Source organism: Aegilops tauschii, chromosome 3 (genome assembly GCF_002575655.3).
Source record: "Aegilops tauschii subsp. strangulata cultivar AL8/78 chromosome 3, Aet v6.0, whole genome shotgun sequence".
In the NCBI taxonomy this organism is placed as follows: Eukaryota; Viridiplantae; Streptophyta; class Magnoliopsida; order Poales; family Poaceae; genus Aegilops; species Aegilops tauschii.
In genome coordinates, this window is record NC_053037.3 from 511126791 (window position 1) to 511149209 (window position 22419).

Here is a 22419-nt window from a genome sequence, read left to right on the forward strand (position 1 = left end):
TTCGTCCTCTGTTGGCCTCGGTCATTGTACGTCTTCTCAATAAAGGTTTTGTGCTCTACCACCCAAGGATCGACCACGTCTATGTGTTGTAGCGCGACTAGGTTTGCTCTTTCAAAGTCCGCGAGTTGACCCTCGAAGTCGACATGCATTTCGCGGCGACCCTCACGGTGACCCCATCCAGCGAGCCTGCCGAGGTGCCTGTTGACGGGCAGACCAACGGGGTTCTCGATGCCTAGATAATTCATGCAGTAGGAGATGCACTCCTCGGTCAGAAAGCCCCTGGCTATGCTTCCCTCTGAACGTGACATGTTGCGAACGTATCCTTTGATGACACCATTCATCCTTTCGAACGGCATCATGCTGTGCAGGAACGTCGGCCCGAGTTGGATGATATCCTCCACGATATGGACCAGCAGATGCACCATAACGTCGAAGAATGCGGGCGGGAAGTACATCTCAAGCTCGCATAGTATCACCACGATCTCTTCCTGTAGCCTTCTGAGCTGCCTCACGCCAACCGACTTCCGAGAGATGACGTCGAAAAAGTTGCATAGGCCAAATAGTGTTTCACGGACGTGCGCGTCCATGATCCCACGGATTGCAACTGGAAGTATCTGCGTCATCAGCACGTGACAGTCGTGAGACTTCATCCCACTGAACTTCTGCTTCGCTGAGTCTAGGTATCTGCTTATCTTCCCCGCGTAACCGTAAGGAAGTTTTACTCCTACGAGGCAGGTGAAAAACTAATCGATCTCCTCCTGACTTAGAGTGAAGCACGCGGGAGGGAAGTCATTTCCGGTCTTCTTGGCCTTTTTGCCTTTGCGACGACTTTCTGTGTCCTGCTTCGCCTCATCATCATCATCATTAGCGTGAAGCTCCTCCCTGATGCCCATTGATTTCAAGTCTGCCCTTGCTTTCGGCCCATCTTTGGTCCTCTCTGGCATGTTGAGCAGGGTACCAAGCAGACTCTCGCACACGTTCTTCGTGATATGCATGACATCAAGGCTGTGAGGCACACGGTGGATCTTCCAGTACGGCAAGTCCCAGAAAACAGACCTCGTTTTCCATACCTTCAGCAGCGGCTCTTGTGCCTTTCGCTTCTTTCCCGGCTCTGGCGCCTTTTGCTTCTTTCCCGACAGTGGGCAATCTTTCCAATTTTTCAACAGCTCGTCTATTTCCTCGCCGCTCCTCGTACGCGGGCGTCTTCGGGTTTCGGTTTCACCATCAAACAGATCCTTGCGTTTCCTCCATGAGTCATCATCGCGAAGCCACCTTCGATGTCCCATGAACACGGTTTTCAAAGACCCGGGATCTCTATCTAGCTGGTGATACATTGTGTCATCCATACACTTGACGCATCCAGAAAATCCGTGGACCACCTGCCCCGCGACATATCCGTAACCGAGATAGTCGTGCACCGTCGTGAGCAGTGCGGCTCTCATAGGGAAATATTCTTTCTCTGCGGCGTCCCACGTATTGGCTGGCGTTTTCCACAGCGTGTGTAGCTCCTCTTTCAGCAGCCACAGATACAGATTGATGTCGTTCCCTGGTTGTTTCGGCCCTTCAATTAGCATACTCATGTGAATGTACTTCCTCTTCATGCACAACCAGGGGGAAGGTTGTACATCCACACAAACACAGGCCAGGTGCTATGTGTGCTTCTCTGGCTGCCAAACGGATTGACTCCATCAGTGCTCGCGCCCAGCATGATGTTCCTTGGATCGTTCCCAAATTCTGGGTGTTCAAAGTTCAACGCTTGCCACCGGCTCCCATCCTTAGGGTGACTCAGCGTCTTGTCTTTTTTATTTATCTCCGGATCATTTGCGTCATCTTCTCGCTTCTTCTCCTCCCTATCCGCGTGCCAATGCAAGAGCTTTGCTACCTTAGGGTCCGCGAAATACCGCTACAGACGAGGAGTGATCGGAAAGTACCACACCACTTTTCGAGGAGCTTTCTTCCTCTTCTTGTATCGAGTGACGCCGCACACCGGACATATGGTAGACTCCGCGTGCTCGTCCCGATAAATGATGCAATTGTTCATGCACACATGGTATTTCACGTGCGGTAAATCCAGAGGACACACGATTTTCTTCGCCTCCTCGAAACTGGTCGGGCACTTGTTCCCCTTGGGAAGACGTTCGTGCCAGAATGACATGTTCTCGTCGAAGCATGCGTCGGTCATTTTGTGTTTTACCTTCATCTCCAGAGCCATGAGCGTTACTTTCAGGCGGGTATCCTCGGGCCTGCATCCTTCATACAATGGAGTAACCGCGTCTATCTCCAGTTGATCCAGCTTGGCTTTCTCTCGGGCGGCAGCTCTTGCATTATCCGTCTGCTTGAGAACCAGCTCTTGAATATGAGGGTCCTGCACCCAGCCCATCGATGGTCCATCGTCGTCTGCTCCGGCATCTTCATCTTCATGATCATGCCCTTCGTCTGCTCTGGCATCTTCCTCATTATCATGTCCGACATCTTCTACATGATGACTGTGTACTGCATCTACTTCGTGATCATGTCCTGGAGATTCTTCGTCTTCTCGCCCGCCCTCGCCGCGGTTGTCTTGCTGCCCTTCCTCATTTCTTGTCGGCCGGCCCCCATGGACGACTTCATAATCATCGTCATCACCTTGCCACCGATAGCCATCCATGAAACCACGCAAGAGCAGGTGGTCCCGCACCTGTACGGAATCCGGGTCAATAAGGCTCCTCAGCTTGCATCTTCGACACGGACATCTTATCTCCGTCTCGTTCTTTTGAAGCATCTCGGCCTTCGCGGAGCTCAAAAACCTATTCACGATGCCTTCGGTCATCGTGCAGACCATGGTCGCCTGCGGGGTAGAGCAAAACGATATTTTAGAACCAAGAAAAAATTTGGCATGACTTTGCCTAAAAATAGGACCAAAAAGAATGCACAGTGCCAAAATTCTCGTCGAAACTGAAATGAATCAACATTCCGGCAAAATATTGGCAACTATCGCATTTCAAATACCGGTACCTACAAACACAAACATATATTCAACACCACAAACATATGCAACACCACAAACATACATAGATCTAGCTAGGCCATAAAAAGTGCATGTGCACGTTGTTGGAGGGAGAAAAAAGTAGATCTACAACATAAAGAAAGCTTTCCCCTTACTTACCTATCAAAAAAGGTAATTTAACCACTTAATTTGGATGAATCTATGGTGCAAATGAGGTGAGGAGGAGGAGGCAGCCGAGACAAGCTTGGAGGAGGAGGTGGAGAGAATGAAGTGGGGAAAGTGAGTGTGTAGGTGGCTGTCCAACATATCTAGCTGGTCCTAGGTTACTAATGGCGCACCATCCACAAATGCGCCATTAATAACCCTGGTTACTAATGGCGCACCAGCTGGCGGTGCGCCATTAGTAGTTTTGCAAAAAAATGATAGTAGTGGCGCACGGGGTGACTGGTGCGCCATTAGTATTCTTGGAAAAAAGAAAAAAATTGGTTAGTAGTGGTGCACGGGGTGACTGGTGCGCCATTACTTGTTAAAACTAGTAATGGCGCACTGTGCCCTGGTGCGCCATTAGTAGTTTTGGAAAAAAAGGAAAATTTGTTTGTAGTGGCGCACCATGGCTGTGGTGCGCCATTAGTGTCTATAACACTAATGGCGCACCAACACACGGTGCGCCACTGCTATATAGTAGTGGCGCACCGCATGTCTGCTGCGCCATTTGTGTCCATATTATCTATAGCCCTTTTCCTAGTAGTGGATGAACACGACCACGCATTCCGTTCCGACCCAGCCGGTTAGCTCCCACGCGTTTCGTTGCCTCCCGATGAACACGACACATTCCGTTGCCTCCCCATGAACACGACGCATTCCGTTGCCTCCCCGTGAACACGACGCATTCCGTTGCCTCCCCATGAACACGACGACGACGCTGTTTCTCCGTTCCGACCCAGCCATGTACACGAGCCCTGGCCGTACGTATGCGCGAGTAGGCGTTCGAGACGCCGCTCGTATGTACACATACGTGGCCGTATTTTCTTTCTTGCACCATGGCCGTTGTACGTACGTGTACATGCTACGTGCGCGCCTCTACTACGACATGTGCGCGCCTCTACATCCACCAGTATATATGTACGTACACGTTCGCGGCCAGAATGACAACGCTACGTACGCTTCGACCAGGTGGGTCCCGACTGTCAGGCACTTCCTTGCGTGCGAAGATGTAGCTGGTGGGTCCCAGCAGTCAGGGGGGAAACGTTTTTTTCACGAAATACGGTGGCCCGTCCGGTGGGTCCCCGCTGTCAGGTGGAGGAATAATTATTTTGCATGTAATAAGGAGGCACTTCCTTGCTGCGGCCGTGGACCCAGCTGTCAGCCTCTCCACGTACAGTCCACGTCCGATGGAAGCCGTTCCTTGACCACGTTAACCACGCCGTGCCGAGAGCACCAGGGCGGTGGACGACAGCGAGGCCTAGGAAGGGGACAACGCGGAGCCGGGGAAGACGCGGCAGTGGATGCCCACGCGTAGAGGAGTACGAGGGTTCACTGGTTCGCTGCGGTGTGAGGCTGCCGTCGCCGCAGAATAACAGGGGGTGTGGGTGAGTAGAGGTATGGCCTGGCCAGCGGTGCGAGTAGTAGGGGGCGGTGAGGCCTCCGCCGCATCGCAGCCGGCCACGGGAGGCAGGAGCACGAGGCACGACCGGCGCTGGTTTGGGCGGCTGGAGCAAGAAGACCAGAGGTTGAAGAAGCACTACGGCCGTTGGATGGACATCGTACGGTCACTGGAGCTAGAATCGTGCATATTGACTAAGTTGACAAAGCCCTCCGTCCCCGTCAACTTAGTAGGCCCACAAGTCAGCCTGCCACTATACTTTTCCAGCTAACAGGGGGAGTATTCATTTTTTTGTGCGTAATAAGGAGGCACTTCCTTGCGTGCGAAGATATAGCTGGTGGCTCCGAGCTCTCAGCGGCGGTAACATTTTTTTCGCGAAATACAGAGGCCCTTTCGGTGGGTCCCTGATGTCAGGTGGAGGAATCATTATTTTGCGCGTAATAAGGAGGCATTTCCTTGCGTGCGGCCGTGGACCCAGCTGTCGGCCTCTCCACGTACAGTCCACTTCAGATGCATGTCAGTCGTTGACCACGTTGACCAGGCCGCGCCGAGAGCACCAGGGCGGTGGACGACGGCAAGGCCTAGGAAGGGAACGACATGGAGGCAGGGAAGACTCGGCAGTTGTTTCCCACGCGGAGGGGAGTACGACTGTGTGAGGGTTTACTGGTTCGTCTGCCGTCGCCGGAGAATAACAGCAGGTGTGGGTGAGTAGAGGGATGGCTAGGCCAGTGATGGGAGTATGGTGGGGCAGTGAGGCCTGCGTGGCAGCAGAGCCGGCCGCGGGGAGGAGGGAGCAGGCAGTCCCACCGACGCTTGTTTGAGCGGCTGGAGTAGGAAGAGCAGAGATTGAAGAAGCACGAAGGCCGTTGGATGGCCATCCAACAGTCACTGCTTGTGTGTCAACCTTTTTTAGGAAAGCCTCAAATCTGTGGAAAACAGCATACAGCCCATCTGCCATTATTTCTAATAATTTACAGCCCATTTGCTAATTATTAAGGTTTTTTTTGGAGCCCATATTCTTTTTGTTAGCATTACAGCCAATATTGTGGCCACGGTTAAAAAATTATACGAAATTTTGCATATTTCGGTGCGGTCCGAACTGTTTTTAATCCCGAAATTTCAACTCACATTCAAACTGATTTTAAAAATAAATGTATATCAATATAAAATCCAACAAATTCTTCACGCATAAAAATTAATGTAATTTAAAATCTCGAAATGAAAAAAGATATTTGAAACTAATTGCCGGTTTGATGTGTTTTAAAAATGTACAGCCCATTTCTCATTACTGATGGGCCATTTTCTCGGCCAGCCGAATGAAAGCTCTCCTCGTCTTGAAAGATTTGCGGCCCAACAGGCCTCACAAAGCGACTTACTTGGCAAATCACAAAAAAACTGGGTTGTGGCCGTGGACCAGCTGTCAGCCTCTCCACATACAGTACTCTTCCGATGGAATGTCGTTAACCACGTTGACCACGCCGCGCCGAGAGCACCAAGGCGGTGGACGACGGCGAGGCCTAGGAAGGGGACAACGCGGAGCCGGGGAAGACGCGGCAGTGGACCACGCGGAGAGGAGTACGAGGGTTCACTGGTTTGGCTGCGGTGTGAGGCTGCCGTAGCCGCAGGGCCTGGCTAGCGGTGGGAGTAGTAGGGGGCGATGAGGCCTCAACGGCAGCACAACCGGCCACTATAGGCAGGAGCAGGCGGTCTCCCCGGCGCTGGTTTGGGCGGCTGGTGCAAGTAGAGCAGCGATTGAAGAAGCAGCAGGACCGTTCGATTCAAATCCAACGGTTACTGCTGCTAGAATCGTTTGTTGACTAAGTTGACAAGCCCTGCGTACGCGTCAACTTAGTAGGCCCACAGGTCAGCCTCCCAACCGGTGCGCCCCAGATGTCAGCGGGAGGAATCATTTTTTCGCGTAATAAGGAGGCACTTGATTGCATGCGGCCAGGCCAGCGGAGGGAGTAGGGTGGGTCGGGGAAGCCTGCGCGGCATCACAGCGGGCCAGAAGAGGAGGGAGCAGGCAGTCCCGCCGGCGCTAGTTTAGGCGGCTGGAGCAGGAAGATCAGAGATTGAAGAAGCATGTCGGCCGTTGGATGGACATCCAACAGTCACTGCTGCTAGAATCGTGTGTTCACTGACAAAGCCTTGTGTAAACAAGTCAGCCTCAAAATCTATGGCGTGTACAGCCCATTTGCTATTATTTTTATATTTTTACTCATTTTCTAATTCATATGGAATTTATTGCAGCCCGTTTTCCATTTTTAGAATTGCTGGCCATTTTCTGGTAAGTACCAGGGTAAAAAAATTAACTAAATTTGTGGGAAATTTAGAAAATTCGCAAATTTTTGCTGGGGAACGAAATATTCTTAATCCAAAAATTAATAGCCATACTAAAAAAATTTAAAAATAAATTAGTACTATGTCATGTTAAATCCAATGAAATACGTATAAGATATCAGTGAAGAACAAAAACAAAAAAATAAACTTATATCCCATTTGCTATAATTTTTTTGGAATTTTCAACCCCTTTTGATATTACTTTTAACAGACATTGACCATACTCTTAAGCCAGGCCAGAATGCATCCCTCCTCGTCTTGAAAGATTTGCAGCCCAGTAATTCGGAGAAAACAAATAGGCCTAGCTTGGGTATTCTTCAAAAAGAAATACTGGGCTACCTATTTTCCCAAAGAACTGGTGCATGAGCATTTAGCTTTATTTATTTATTTACTTATTTATGTTTAGGGGACCATGAGCATGTACCTGGGCCGGATTCATGTGAGAGCCTCCCTTCCAGTTAATTATGGGCTTCTCTATTGGGCCTTCATCAGTGGGTTGCAAGTTATCAACAAGTGGAAAATGTGTTCCGTACGGTACGGGGCACTAAAGGATCGAACCGTGCAACGACTTCCAAAACATTGTGTTTGTCGTTCTAACAACACATTTATTCAACCAACAGACGAAATATACTACTGATTGTACATTGAAAACAGCAGCAGCAGCAACCAGGGCTGGGGGTGCAACAGAAGCAGTAAGCAGGCCAGAAGAGTGAAGACGCAGCTCTCTCTTCCAAACCAAACATCACCATCATTACAAAAGGGCTACCAAAAAAGAACAAGTGTATGCATCAAACTAAATAAAGATCCTACTACACCAAGTGTACGCATCTAACTAACTGGCTCAGTTAGACGTTACTATTTATTAAGCTGTGGAGATTGGCTGATGGCTTGAACCAGATGGGTGCCTGACGGGGGAAACTCCAGCCAGCAGGTCGAAGTCTGATACTTGCGACCCTCTCTCCTACTTTGGGCTGCAGATCGTGGCGGCACATATCAGGGTATAGTGCATGCAGAGACGCATGGTACGCTGTGTACACACAGTTTTGCCTGATGAACGAAACCGCGCTGCCATCATGATCCTTGCCGTCGGTTATCTCTTGGTTAATCGGATAATTCAGTCCGACAAACAGAGAGCGTGTACCAAGGCTCCTTACTAGCCTCCAGTCAAAAATTCCTGAAGGCCCAGAGAAGCTGGGATCCTGCTCAAAGACCTTGCAGTGACTGTGATTGTATTTCGCGAAACAACACGTCCGGTACGTGTGAACAATCATCAATCTTTCGCCGCGTCTGATCGAGCCAGTAACCACCTGCAACTGCCATGCCGCTTTTCTTTGAAAGGTTCTGGGATTAGGAAGGGTAGGGACACCAGGCGGCCTACAACATTATATCAAGTTGGAGTCAAATAAAAAAGGGCTCTTGATTTAGTCAATCTTAAGAATAGCATGTTATGAGCATGAATATTTTTTCAGCAAATGTTGACAGTAATATAAGCAAGCCATCATGATATCATAGGAAAGTACTCCCTCTGTCCCATAATATAAGAAAGTTTTTCAAGCTATGTAAGCTTGAAAAACGTTCTTATATTATGGGACGGAGGGAGTAACATACTGCTGTAACAGCCGTTTGTAGCGATGACTGGAGTAGGCCAGCAATACGTCCAGCCATAGAAGGAGTCGACAGCATAAATGAAGCCCTTGTGTTCAATGGCATTAGAGAACCATGGAGGATGTATGATCCTGCGATGGACGTGCAGATTTATCCACTTACCGCAGTGACCTGTCAGATAGGCGAGACCGCGATTGAAGAACGCAATTAGCCTGAAGTCTTTATAATTCGCAGATCTTGTGGGCACTTGGCAGATTACAACCTTGAGCAAATCAAACTTGGTATCATGTTGGCTACTGTAAGATTCCGAGTATTCTGGGCCGCGGTGCCAAAGCAGTGCAGTGTTAATCGAAGGAAGGGGGATCAATCGCCGGGTGTAGACCTCCACGAGCATCCAGCTGTCGCGACCGTCGACGAGCACCATCCAAGACGTGTTCATGCCGACTCAGTACATACCGTTAATGTAGTTGAGGCTGACGGGGATCGGATCACAGTCAAGGGGGTTGATGCTCGCCACCCTACGATCGTTATGCTGCGTGACACGCCGTTTCTGAAGATCAGGCAGCATCAGCAAGCAAGGAGCTGGCTTAAAAAGCTCCGGCCTGAGGGCTTTGAGTAAACGGTACAGCCCCGACGAGCACGCGGCGAGCGGCATGGTACTGAGATTGTCCACACGCGAAACAATGAGCTTGATTACCTCTATGGGGAGCGAATTCCAGCCACTCTTTCGGCGGACGTTGCTCGGTTCTGCCATTGTTAGTGCTTTGGTTTCGGACGAGGGGGGGAGGCGCCTTAGCGGGGATGGAAGATTGGATGAGATTATGTGCGGACAAAGATGGAGAAGCGAATATGTGCTACGGGAAGTGGACAGGTGATGATGACTACAGCACGCCGCTTGACTTACGAGACACATACCAACAGCGTAGGGTCATGTCGATGCCAGACAACTTGCTTGAGTGATCACAGTACTGGTACTCCCTACAGTGCTATGCCCTAACTTGCTTGAGTAGAGTAGTGGAGTAGGACTCTGCTCTACTACTAGCACCGGAGGAGTAGTATATTCTAATCTAAAATAGTTACAAACTTCAATGCCCGAGCGTGGAACGACTACGAACCGTGCTCAAAGACCGTGTCTACGTGGTGTTTGGACATGGGCGACAACCTCAACGCCAACGGTGCTGCTCCCGTTGCACCGTATGTGTTTCTGTCCTTCCTGTTCGAAATCGTGGTAGAATTCATGTTTCTACTCTGTATCCTACTACTATGCTAGTCCACATGATTAGTTTCATCTCTGTTATAGCCGTCATGATTTATTTTGTGCTTATTCGGATTAAATCTCGTAGTAACTTGCTCATATATTCAACTGGCGCAACGTCCCCTACAGCCTCTCCCGTTTCATGGACGGCTTGGTCGATGCCTCCAAGGAGCCCTTCGTCCACTGCTATGAGTGCCCGATGCCGTTTTGTGGATCGCCGGCGGACATGGTGCATCACCTCACGGATGCGTGTAGCGGTCACTGCTGGCCCTTGGCGGAGAACATCAAGTACGAGACGTGCTACCCGTTGACCATGCCGGAGTCGCTGGAGGATCACCGCCGCCTACTAGACTCGGAGGAGGACGGCAGCGTCTTCCTCTTGATCGTGGGCACCGGCGAGGCCCTCGCAGGCCGCCGCCCCGTCTCTGTAATGTGCGTCAGGGGCGACGCCGCTGACGCTGACACTGACACGAGGCCGATGTACGGGTGCGTGGTCAGTGTTACTACCCCGCCGGGTCGCGTGGGCGGCGACACCGGCCTCATCGAACGGACTTGGACTCTGGGGAGCTAGGACTATCCCGGCAATGTGGACTTGGAGAAGCCATGGCATCCTTTACCCGCCGACGCGGTGCACGGGGACTCCAAGGAGGTTCACCTGGACATACGCATTATCAAGTTAAATGTTGATCATTAGTCTTTGCTCAATGTAATCCGCTGTCTAAGCATGTGGAGACTTCCATGCAGGATCTTGCTCTATTGGAGTATCGCGCATGAATAAAAGTGTATCCATTTATGGTTTAGTCTAGAGTCTTCCATGTATGAATTTTTACTACAGTACTGGTGAAAGACCTACGATGAACCATTTCTTACATCTCCTCTGCCCGCTTGCAAGTCATCCTGATTTAATCCCTCTGTCTAGGTGTATAAGGGCATGGTTAATATTACTTAATAGTATAGCCAACTGTTGACTATAAGAAAGTGCCATGTTAACTGTAGCCAACATGTATAAAAATCGATACTCAAAAACTAATTCTTAAAGATCATTTCTTGCAAAGCACAATAAGTGTTATTTCTTCACAAGTTTTGGATGCAGGTTGAACAGTTGAACGCTTTTGTTTGCAAAAGATACCTTTTTATCTATTTCACCTGGATGTTTGTGAGCTCTAGAGATGAAATAATATCCGAAGAAACCTATTGATACCCGTTACACATGAGATGACCCCCACATCCTTTGTCAAAATAAACAACTCCCCGATCAATGCATTTCACTCTTCGGTGCAACGCACGGGCACCTTACTACTATAGATTAGTACGACCAAAAATTGAACTAACATTATATATAGTACGATAAATGCTGATGCATGTCACCTAAAATTATATCATTCAAAACTATGTTCAAATACGAGTCCAGCGATATAGTTTTTGTTGACATGCACTAACATTTTGTCAGTTAAATCTTCAGTCAAATTCAATGGGGGACTAATAAACCACGACCGATGTAGTACAAGTGTAGAGGGCGGCGCTGCACGGGAGTCTCACCTCTCACCCCGCTCGTGGCACGGCAGTAAAGCCGTCATATCACAAAACCGAACCACTCCCAGTAATAAGTGGCCTGGTAAAATAAACGGACAAGCAACCATCACATCCCTCCATCTTTTTTGCATTTCATCTCTCTGCATTTACTTTCACCTGTTCATCTCGCACACTCGATCCCTAGCTACTACTCCTAGGGCCAGTTCTTTTGGCGGCTTCCCTAGCTTTTCCCACAAGACTAGTCACAGTGGAGAGTAACAATAAGGCGCCTCACTCATTTATTTGGGCTTCTAAACTACTAATCCGTCCTGGTTTATTCCTCACCATTGTAATTTGTGCTAAATTTTGACCAAAGATTTAACTGGTTTATTCCTCACCATTGTAATCCCTTCGTCTAGGTGTGTAAGTCATCTTACGAAAACCAAATAATCCCAAAACACTTAGGCGCGGTGCATTAACTTCTACTCCGTACCTCGTTTCTTGTTTCTTGACATATCAACCAATAAGAGATAAAGAGTGTGCATGCTTTTAATGACTTGAGATATCAAACACGACATGCAGTGGTTAGTTCATTGCATGCAATACTATTAATTAGCAAATAAACATTAACGTTTCTCGTTTTCTCCTCCTCCTTGGTCACGGTGCACAGCCTAAGATGACTTACTCACCTAGACGGATGGAGTAGTGCATGTGACATGCACTAACATTTCATTAGTTAAATTTATGATCAAAATTTGACACATATTACAATGGGGACCAATAAACCAGGAAGGGGGTAGTAGTTATGGGATTACTAATCTAGAAGACTAAAAGAACTAGCCCTTGGTACTCCTACTAGTAGTAGTACTCAAGTTGGAATTCCAATTGCACGACACAACTTGTTAGGCAAAAAATTTGATATAGGGTGTAGGAAGCGGTTTGGGAATTTGCATGCCTTTCCAACCAGTGAGATACTCCGTACAAAGTACGACAGAGAAATAACCACAGAGAAGGAAGCTAAACGTAAACAATCAAACAAGCATTTTTGCATTTGTTTTGCATTGAATCGTTTCACAAGCTTGACTAGTGCTGTTTTTTCTACTTTTACAAAAACTGCATCGTAATGTTAAAACGTGCATTTGCACGTACATAAGTAATAGTAGTACTCCCTCCGTCTAGGTGTATAAGTCTTCCCTCCTTCTTGGTCACGGTGCACAACCAAAGATGACTTATTGACCTGGACGGAGGGAGTAGCACAGTCTGCAAGCATATATCGAGAGAGACGTGTAGTGCGATAGTATATAGTAAAGTTTGTGCTATATGCACGTACTTGCAAAATGCGTACGAATACACAAGGTTTCCAAACTTTCCCTTTTACATACTTAATTAAGGACGCTAAAAATTCCTCAACGTTCTGGATTTATCATTTGCGTCCCAAAACTAATGAGATCGCCTTACGAAACAAAAATTATACTCCTCCTAAAAGCCACGACGCTCGCAGGAGCGCTTTCGGCGCGCCACGAGTGCCCTGGTGCGCGGCCGTTTCCCAGCGCGCCGACACAACGCCTCTTCCTCAGCCTCGCAACTCGCGAGGTGCTGATTGGCGGCTTGCCTGCGGGCGAGCGCGATCTCACCGGTGTGGTGATCCGGCGCCAATAGGTACTCCTCCTCGCTGGAAGCGTGCACCCGGTCCACGTACCGCCAAGCGTAGATGAGGCACTTGGGCCCGACTGCACTCAAGGCATCGGCACGGGCGTCCTCCGCCACCCTCACGGCCCTCGCATGAGCCTTCTGCCAAAGAGCCAATTGCCTGACTCTCTCGGACGCGACATAGGCCTCCCAGGCAGCTTCTTCTCTTCCTCGGCCTTCTTCTCCTCCTCTATTTTGGCACGCTTTGCTGGAGGCAAAGCCTCCCACAAGGCGACATCCATTTCTTTCCAAAGCTCCTCAAGGCTGGGGGGCTCGGCGGGCGGCGCGGCGTTCTCCTCATAGCGGGGAGCCGACGCGTCCTCCGGCGCGCGTGCTGGCGAGATTGGGAACGCCGACGCGTCCACCTCGACGCGTTGCGGCGAGGAGCGGAACACCGACGCGTCCTCCTCGACTAGTGGCGGTGAGGAACGGAACGGTGACGCGTCGCGTCGCGGCGAGGAGCGGAACACCGACGCGTCCTCCTCAACTAGTGGCGGCGAGGAACGGAACGGCGACGCGTCGCGTAGCGGCAAGGAGCGGAACTCTGACGCGTCCTCCTCGACTAGTGGCGGCGAGGAACGGAACGGCGACGCGTGACCATCCGCGTGGTGCAGCGAGGGGCTCCTAGGGCTTGGGAGGGGCGATGCCATGGTGGTCGACGTGAGAGGGAGGGGGAGGAGACAGCGATGAACGTGAACGTGAGGGGGAGGAGATAGCGATGTCGTGGGAGGCGCAGTATTTATAGCGAGCAATGGCACACCTACGTAAGATATGGACTGAGCTGCACTGACTTAACTGCAGGTCCAGTTGCGTCACTGACATGTGGGCCAGACCCCTGTTGGGCCCATATGTCAGTGACCCAATGCACCTGCAGTTAAGTAACAGCTACGTGGGCATATTTGTTGGAGTAAATTACGGGGGAGCGAAGGGGTGGAAATATTGCCGGTCACAATGGATTGGACGAGCGTGGGGGGAGGAGAGTCATGCATGCAGATTTTTTCACACGGGGTGGAGTGGTGGGACCGCCGGAGGGTTAAGGAGAGTTTGGCAGGCATATTGTTTCCACACATGGAGAGGAAAAGATTTGGAGACGAACGGGCTTCCTGCAGGTATGGGGCACGGTGCATAATAAGTCATCTTGCATGCCGAGCTAGGTATAGTCTCAAGTCATTAAAAACATACACGCCCCACACATGTTCATATTTCAAGGTGCACTAAATTATTGCATGCGATGATTAAGGCTGGCCATAATGGTGGTATCTTAGCTGGTATCATGCACACGGGAATAGCAAACATGCTGATGTGGCAAAGAATTAAAGAAGAGAGGGGGGTTAGAGTAACTAGTGTTCATGCATGCATTGGTAAACACATTTTTGTGAAGAACGACAGCACTAGTTGAGTACTTTTGCAGACTTCAAAAACTATTCCACCGCCTCTACTATCTTGCTAAGAGTAGGTGAATTTTTTTAATCGAGCCCTTTAAACTAGAAGGGAGGTAGTGGTACTCTAAGGCTGGTCATAGTGGGGAGTAACTTCGACTAGTAACATGCATATGTTACTAGTCTATGTTACTACCTCTATATTGCATAGTATCATAGATTAGTATCATAGGTGGTCTCATTTATTGCCATGCATGACACATAGTAGCATCACATTTATTATGTTACGGTATCTACCTATGTTACTATAACCATCTCTCTCTTCTTTAATTGCCTACCACATTAGCATGTTTGCGAGTCCCAAGTGCATGATACTACTTATGTTACCCCCACTATGGCTAGCCTAATAGCTAACCTTGTTGTGATGACAAGATAGGACATGGCACGCACCTGGACGGAGGAACTAGTCTGCATTGTGCATTTAAGTTTTGTCTGAAGTCAATGTACCTCTACTTTCACCAGACTTATAGAAAAATGTGTCAACATTCACAATGTCAAATCAATATTTTTACACTCATTATAAAACGTAGTTATTATACTCATTATAATCAGTATTGTAGATATTGATATTTTTAGTATAAATTTGGTCGTGGGATTTCATTGATGCTTGTCAAAGCGTGGAGGAAGCGGAGCTTAGTGCTTGCATTGCCGGTCTCTACATAGGTATTTCTCTTCAAAATCCTGTAATTTTAGAGATTGATTGCGCTTTTGTGGTAGCGTCTCTTGCATCGGGGGACTATGACAGGTCTGCTATGCGTGCCTGAAGATGAAAGCGTTGAGCATCTTGAAGTTGATCAACAATCTTCAATTGTCAAAGATTAGCCGTTCGGCCTATAAGGTGGCACACTTAATCGCTAAGTATAGCTTTGACAATAGATTAGATGGTATTCTTGTAAATAACGTACCGCCCTGTGTGGTGAATATTGTATCGAATGAGTGTACTGGTGTGGTTGGTTAATTAATATAAGGTGGTGTTCAAAAAAAAGTATAAATTTGGCCAAACACTTTGCAAACGGTTGACGGGAGTAAAAAGGACCAGAGGGAGTATCATGCATGCGGAGTAGGCAAAAAAATTGCTTGTTTAAAAAAAGGCAAAAAAATTGCTCATTTATAGCCGGTCGAAGTCTCAAAGGGCGTGAATGCGCGAGGGAGGCGAAGGTCGTGGGAGGCGCGATGTTTGACAGAATTAAGTGAAGTTACATCCACGCGCCGGCATGGCGTGCGAACAGGCAGAAGCTATACCGTCAGGCCTACGATATGGGTCTAGTAGACATGACATCTAGTGGGTCCCGCATAGTTCTTGAGAACTCTTTGGGGGCTTGCAGCCGTTTATCCACCGGGCAAGCCAGCAACCCCACGCCGTTCACACCCCTACTCGTCCCCGTCTTCTACCTTACAACAGTTCGCTCCCAGTCGTCCCGTCCTTTCACATTAGTTCGCTCCCAGTTTGTTTTGCGGGGTACAACAGTTCAACTTCTCCTAACCCTCCTCCAAAATCCATGGCCTCCCAAATCTCCATGGTCGCCGATGAGTACCAGGTTAGAGCCATCACCGGCGAGCAGTTCATCGTCATCTACACACGTGGATCCGAGACGGTGAAAGCATGGCTTGCTCGCTTCCTACGCATGTTCAACAGTTCAACGGATGAGTGGGTCGCTGGCCTAGATGTTGAGTACACCACAGTCCTGGGACAAGAGAAGGATCTAAAGGACGAAGAGAGGAAGAAGCCCGCCGTGATCCAGGTTTGCGTACATAATGTTTGCTTGGTCTACCACATATGCCATGCCGACGTTGAGTGCCAGGATTTTAAGAACTTCCTCAAGGACAAAAGAATGAAATTCGTTACTGTAGGCTTCAAGAACGACAGGGATGTCCTGCGTCGGATAGGTCTCATTGTAGGCCAGCCCTTCGATCTCCAGAAGGCAAGCCTGGTGTCCTCCTCTCAACCTTCAATGTTGACCCTGGCAGCAGCCATGATTGATCCTTCGTACGCTAAACTGAAGAAACCTCATCACGAGTTTCATCATGCATGGGAGTCGAAGACATTAGATGAAGATCACATCCTGTATGCAGCAATGGATGCCTACCTTTGTTTAAATATCTACAAGGGTTGGATGAAGAAGCAGAGCCCAGTGTCCGGTTCAAGCAAAGAAGCGTCGGCGAAGAGGAAGAGGAAGAGGGACGAGGACGAAGTCGAGGACGTGGACTCGGACTCCGAGTAGGTGGCAGTGCCGTCGCTCATGCTGGTTCTACTACAGTGTCAAGCGGACTAGTTGCTTAGTTTATTTTCAAGGGTGTGTTGTGCTGAGGCCCCAGCAGAACTATGTTTATGTTCTTTCTCATTATTTGAACTCTTTAGTACGTACAGTAGTACTAGTACTATGTCTTACTACTGTTCTTCTTGCAGTTGGTACTACTGCTCGTATCTTCGTGTTCCTACTGTAATTAATACGTTCGTACTAGTAGTATAATTTGGGTCAATCGATTTGTGAAAGAAGTTCGACGGAGCGAAGGAAGAAGATGGCAGAAGAGGTGGAAGAAGCCCTTCTAGCCATCCATGTTGCATCAAACGGCTCACATGAGTCGACTGACCCAAATTGCTCCTTCAGATTGCAGGATCCACATGGCATTCAAGGTCTCGAAGGTAGATTCCGCGTCCGCACCCGGTTTGCGGGCTCGACGCGCGCGCGACCGGCTTCCGCCGCGACAGCCACCATGCGCGCCTCCTCCGCGCGGGCGGAGACGACAATGACACGCTAGTTCCTCCTCGCCGGTGTGCTGGAGCACGCGCTCGTCCTCCTCTTCGTACGCTGCGTGCATAGACGCGGCTCCACCAGCTGCTCGCGTGCTTGGTAGCGCGGCGGCATCGCGAGGAGGGACTGCAGACGACGTGAGCGGGCGAGCCTTCGGCTTCATGGCACAGGGATGGCGGCAACACGGCGGTGATGGGCGAGAAATTGTTGGCCGGAGCAGGCGGGCACCGGCATGTGCAACGGCGGCAGCGGCATATTGATGAGTGCGCGTGTGGGAGCTTACTTTAGTTTTATATATAAGGTTGATCAAACTTAAAAGAAAACCGTACTAGTACATGTAAACATTAGACTTAGGCAGCGCTTTTATTAGTTAGTACCACAGCCATGATACGGAATCCTGTGCAAGCGCGTGAACCGCGGCCGCGCGATCGATCGAACGGTGCGCCACCGTGTCGCGCTCGAAGGACATCCACCGAACCTTTTTGTGTGTGTGAAAACAATCCTCGAATATTACTCAACTTTTGTTTCCTGTGAAAGTTCTTGACGCTGCAATATTTCCATATATTTGAATTTAGCTGCAGTTCGTGTTTATTTGGATTTGGACGTTTTAGGTGCGCCCTAGTTTTTTTAATATTGATTTTGTGTGTGTGACTGAGAGAGAACGTGTGTATGTGTCCATATGTGTGTTGTGGCGGAAGGGCAATGTGGAGACGGTGTGCGTGTGATACAGACATAGAGAGTTGTGAATGTGCAAATGATCATGCATGAGTGAGACATAGACAGATGCCGATACGTTGTGTATACATGAGAGAACAGTCTTCTAGTTTACTTGTGTGTGTGTGTGTGAGAGAGAGAGGGAGAGACAGAGACAGAGAGAGGAGCATCCGTAACACAACAACCATCTCTCTCGATTCGTCCGTCCCTCGCACGGTCGCATGCAACACATGCATCAACGCGCACATTTTGACACCCTCACCCAGCCCATGCCCACCTCAAGGCCCGCACAATCTCTTCATGAATACCCATTTCTCTCCTTAGGTTTGTTTTCTCTCAATATCAGACACACACACACACAGACACACGCAGCACAACACACACACACACACACTCCCACGAGCACACAATTCATCCCCATCCAAGGTTATACGGCGACCACTCTCGCTTGTGCTTCTTTGCACCCCAACATGCACAACACCTCAATCTTCAAAGAGAGCATCGAGCAGATTGAAGACGGCGACCACACCGCGCTAGAGAATGCAGGGTCATTTGGAAGCAGGGTGATGTGACGACGGCTGACTGACTCCTCCCCCACCCTCTCTCTCTCTCTCTTGCACAAAATTACCAATCCCTCTCTCCCCGCACAAAATTGTCAATCCCTCAACCCACGAGATCCTTCCCCTCTCGTCCATGTTTTTCCAGCTCTCTCATCAAACATGTTGTCTCTTCTCCTTCCACGTATACAGAATCCAGATGCACACGCATCTCATGTATATTACATGTATCCATCTTTCTCACAGACCTAACTTCTTCCTCTCTCTTTCTCTCTCTATCTCTCTCTCTGTCTCGTTAGGTTTGTCTCCTACTCTCTCGTCCACATACATACAATATTTCCCACCCTATCTGCTCCATCTTCAAAAGCTCTCTCTGCACGTTTCATTCGCACATTGGGATATGTCAAAATCTTGCTTCTATAATGGCTGATGTAGAGTTATGGTTGTTTTTGTTGCATCCTACAAAGTAATAACTATGAAATGCATTTAGATTCTCATTTGACTGGGATTATGTGAGTTTGAGCATGTTGTGAAGTACTATAGACCTTGTATACATCTTGGGATTCGACAATGATTGTAACTATTGAATTGTATAGACCATTACATTCGAAGTCAATAGCCTAATATATTTATTTCACAATTTCAACAAATGATTAGTTCACTAGAAACTAAGAAAACAAATGTGTACTCCCTCCGTTTTTATTTAAGTCCACGTATTAGCATTGGTCAAAGTCAAGTTTTGTAAACTCTCAGAAAGCTTATAACAAAAAATATTAACATATACAATAACAAATAAATAGCATTAGATTCATTATTGAATGTACTTTCACATCACACATATTTGTTATGGTAAATGTTTATATTTTTCTATAAACTTGGTCAAACTTTAGGAAGTTTGACTTCGGTCAAACCTAATATGCAGAGTTTACTACTACTACTCACTAGTTGCTTAGCCGAATCACTCAACACGCCACACGGGGAGTCCAGTGTCACAAAATTTTGAGGTCGGCCGGAAAATCTCCCGCGACCCTGATTCGAGCAGTGGGAAGTTACCATCATAGCCTTCGGAACAGGCCTACGGATGACACTTGGTAGGGGGCTGTTTTCGTAACTTCAGGTTCACCCTACCCAGCCAACCCCACCCCGGCACCCAGAGTAGTACACCTGAATACTCCCCATTTTCTATCCCCACCGCAAAATAGACTTCTCCACGGCACCGCAGCCTTCGTGCTCCTCCCCTTTACATCGGCGCACTCGTCCATCGTAGTGCATCTGCCTCATCGACGACCTCGTACACCGCACTAGAGCCGGTCCACCGTCGTCGTCGTACACGGAGCCTCTTCCCCGGCATCGTCTTCCACGGTCTCGGGTCTGCTTCCCAGAAGCCAACGCCAAGCGCAGAAGTACCACCGTCGTGGATAATGAACTGACTCCCGTTGCCGACCATGACTCACAGAGGCCGCGCGACCATTGTTCTCCTCCTCGATTGGTAATGTGTGTATTGAATCACTTAGCAGTACATGTGCAGTTCCAATTTTGTTCATACCTACCCTTCAAATTTCCTGGGTGCTATTGTTCCCGTAAAAGTAATTGGTTATAGCCTCCATTGTCCAACAGAATGTCAGCTTGTAATTGTGCGTCGCTCCTGTATCGCGCTAGTAGAGAAGAGAGTAGAGATAGCAGAGATGTGGGAAAGGATCGCGCGCGCGCGACAAAAAGCGGCCGAGCGTGCGCCAGTTTTGGCGCGCGGCGTCCGGCGTGCTTTATAAAATCCAACGCCCTCCCACCGCTCTGTGCCTTGCCACCGCTCTCTCCCCGCTCTGTGCCTTGCCACCGCTCTCTCCCCGCTCTTTTTCGCCTCGCCGCCGCGTCGCCGGGAAACTTGGGGATACCGCGGCGTCCGCGCGCGCCCCTCCGGCGGCTTCTCCGCCGAGATCCGGTTCCGCAGGATGCACCTCGGCCTCGGCAATTTCGACACCGCCAACAAGGCCGCCCGCGCGTACGACGCGGCGGTGTGGCGCCTCTGGTGGCCTCATAGAACATTGAACTTCCCCAACGTGCCGACGCGGGAGCAGGCGCAGGAGCTCGCGCCTCTGCCGCGGCTTAGGGCGATGTGGCGCCAACACTTCCCGCAGGACATCATCAACGAGCGCGAGTTCTACGCGCAAAGGAGGGCGGAGAGGGATAAGAGGAGGGCGGAGCGAGCCGCCTATCGCGAGGACAAGCGTAGGCGAAAAGCGGATGCTCAATTCAACATGAGGCTAGGAGCAGCGTCGCCCTGGGAATCCGACGATGATCGGTATCTTCACACCTACAGTCAGACGTCGGAGGAGGACATCACCGAGGAGGAGTCGGACGATGAGGAGTAGTTGAATTATCTTTTTTTATCTATATATGCTGAGAACTATCCTCTACTCTCTAGTATCAACTTCTCGATCTCAGCACTGTAAACGCTTTTTCAAAGCGCCGCGCGTTGCGATTCTGTTGGAGATGCTCTAACATGGCAGATGAGTGCTTTAATGTTGCCCACAAGATGCGCGAGTATTACTAGTAGTATATTTTTCTTGCCATGTTGAGATTTTAAAACCACGAGTGCGAACATGCAGAGGAGCAATGAAGACCAAACACGGGATATTCGGGACATCTTCAAGGAGCGTGGGAAGTTAAAGAGGAGCTGCACCGAACCTGTAAAACGAGCTTTGGTAAGTAAAACCCTTTCAATTACTTTCGTGTAGCCTCGTGTTCTTCGATGTGTATATGTTGTAGTTTCTGTTTCTCTTAAGCGTGGTGTTCTTCGATGTGTAATAAGAAGAGTCTTAATCGTCCTAATGCTTTCGTTTTTAGCTTGATGTAGGAAGTGGGTGTTCTCACCTTGTAGTCTGTTTTTATTTTTATTTTCCTTTTGAATTCACTTCTCCGAGTTCTGTTTATCTAGCTTCTACTAAATGGATCTAGGTTGCTCTGAGTATTGATCTAAAAAAGAAGTAACTTCATGTCAGGATGCAGTTCCTGCGAGGAGGGAAGTATGGTCAACCTCGAGATCATGTTTCCAAAATGAGGCTGGATTACACACAAGGTGCCAGTTCCCTAATGATGCTGGATTAGACACAAGGTGCAAATTCCCAAATGATGCTGGATTACACACAAGCCAGGTGGAGTTGTCAGCTGTTCGTGTCCTTGTGGCATTAGTAAAGGCTGAAAGAAAGCGTGCAGCAGCCCTTGAGAACGTAGCTGAGTTCCTGAAGAAGTGAAAAGAGCAATCAGATGTTGTCTTCACCCAAGCCAAAGAAGAGATGGAAGAAGCCAGAAATAAGCTAGCAGAGGCAGAGCAGGCTAGGTGTCTCCTGCTATCTAAAACTGTTGTCAATACAAAATTTCCTTCATAATAGCTAGGTTCAAATGTTTATCCAGTCAGCATGCCCGTTGTGATGTCCGTGCATCTACTGATGTGGCACAAAATGTTTTTTTGGGTCATGTAATAACAGCAATTACTTTCCAAACAATAACAGACGAAGCATTGGACATGGTATAGTTCACGCGCAAGCCCGACATTCCAAGTTCAACTTCCACATCAAACTCATGTTCACAGATATCGGCACATTCATACATAATGTCCACAACCATGATTCACTTCAAAGCCAAAAAATGTGAGGAGAGTTATAAATAAAGAAAATCCTCTACTAGTTCCTGCTACTAGTGCGAGCACAACAAGTCAAGACCATGCGTAAATTAATTATATTTTAGTCATTTTTTGTGTTCTAAAATGCCTGCCGGCTCGTGGAAGGACGTGTTGCCGGCACACGCGCGGATTCAATGAAGGCAGGCGGGGCAGTCTTAAGCTGGTTGCACGCGGCGAGGAGGCGTGCTCAGTCGGGCCTGCAGCGAGTGCGGCCCTCTTGGCCGGCGCGCCGGTTCAATGCATGCGCTATGAGGTTTTGCGTCCGTGTCAGAGCAGTCACTCCCTCC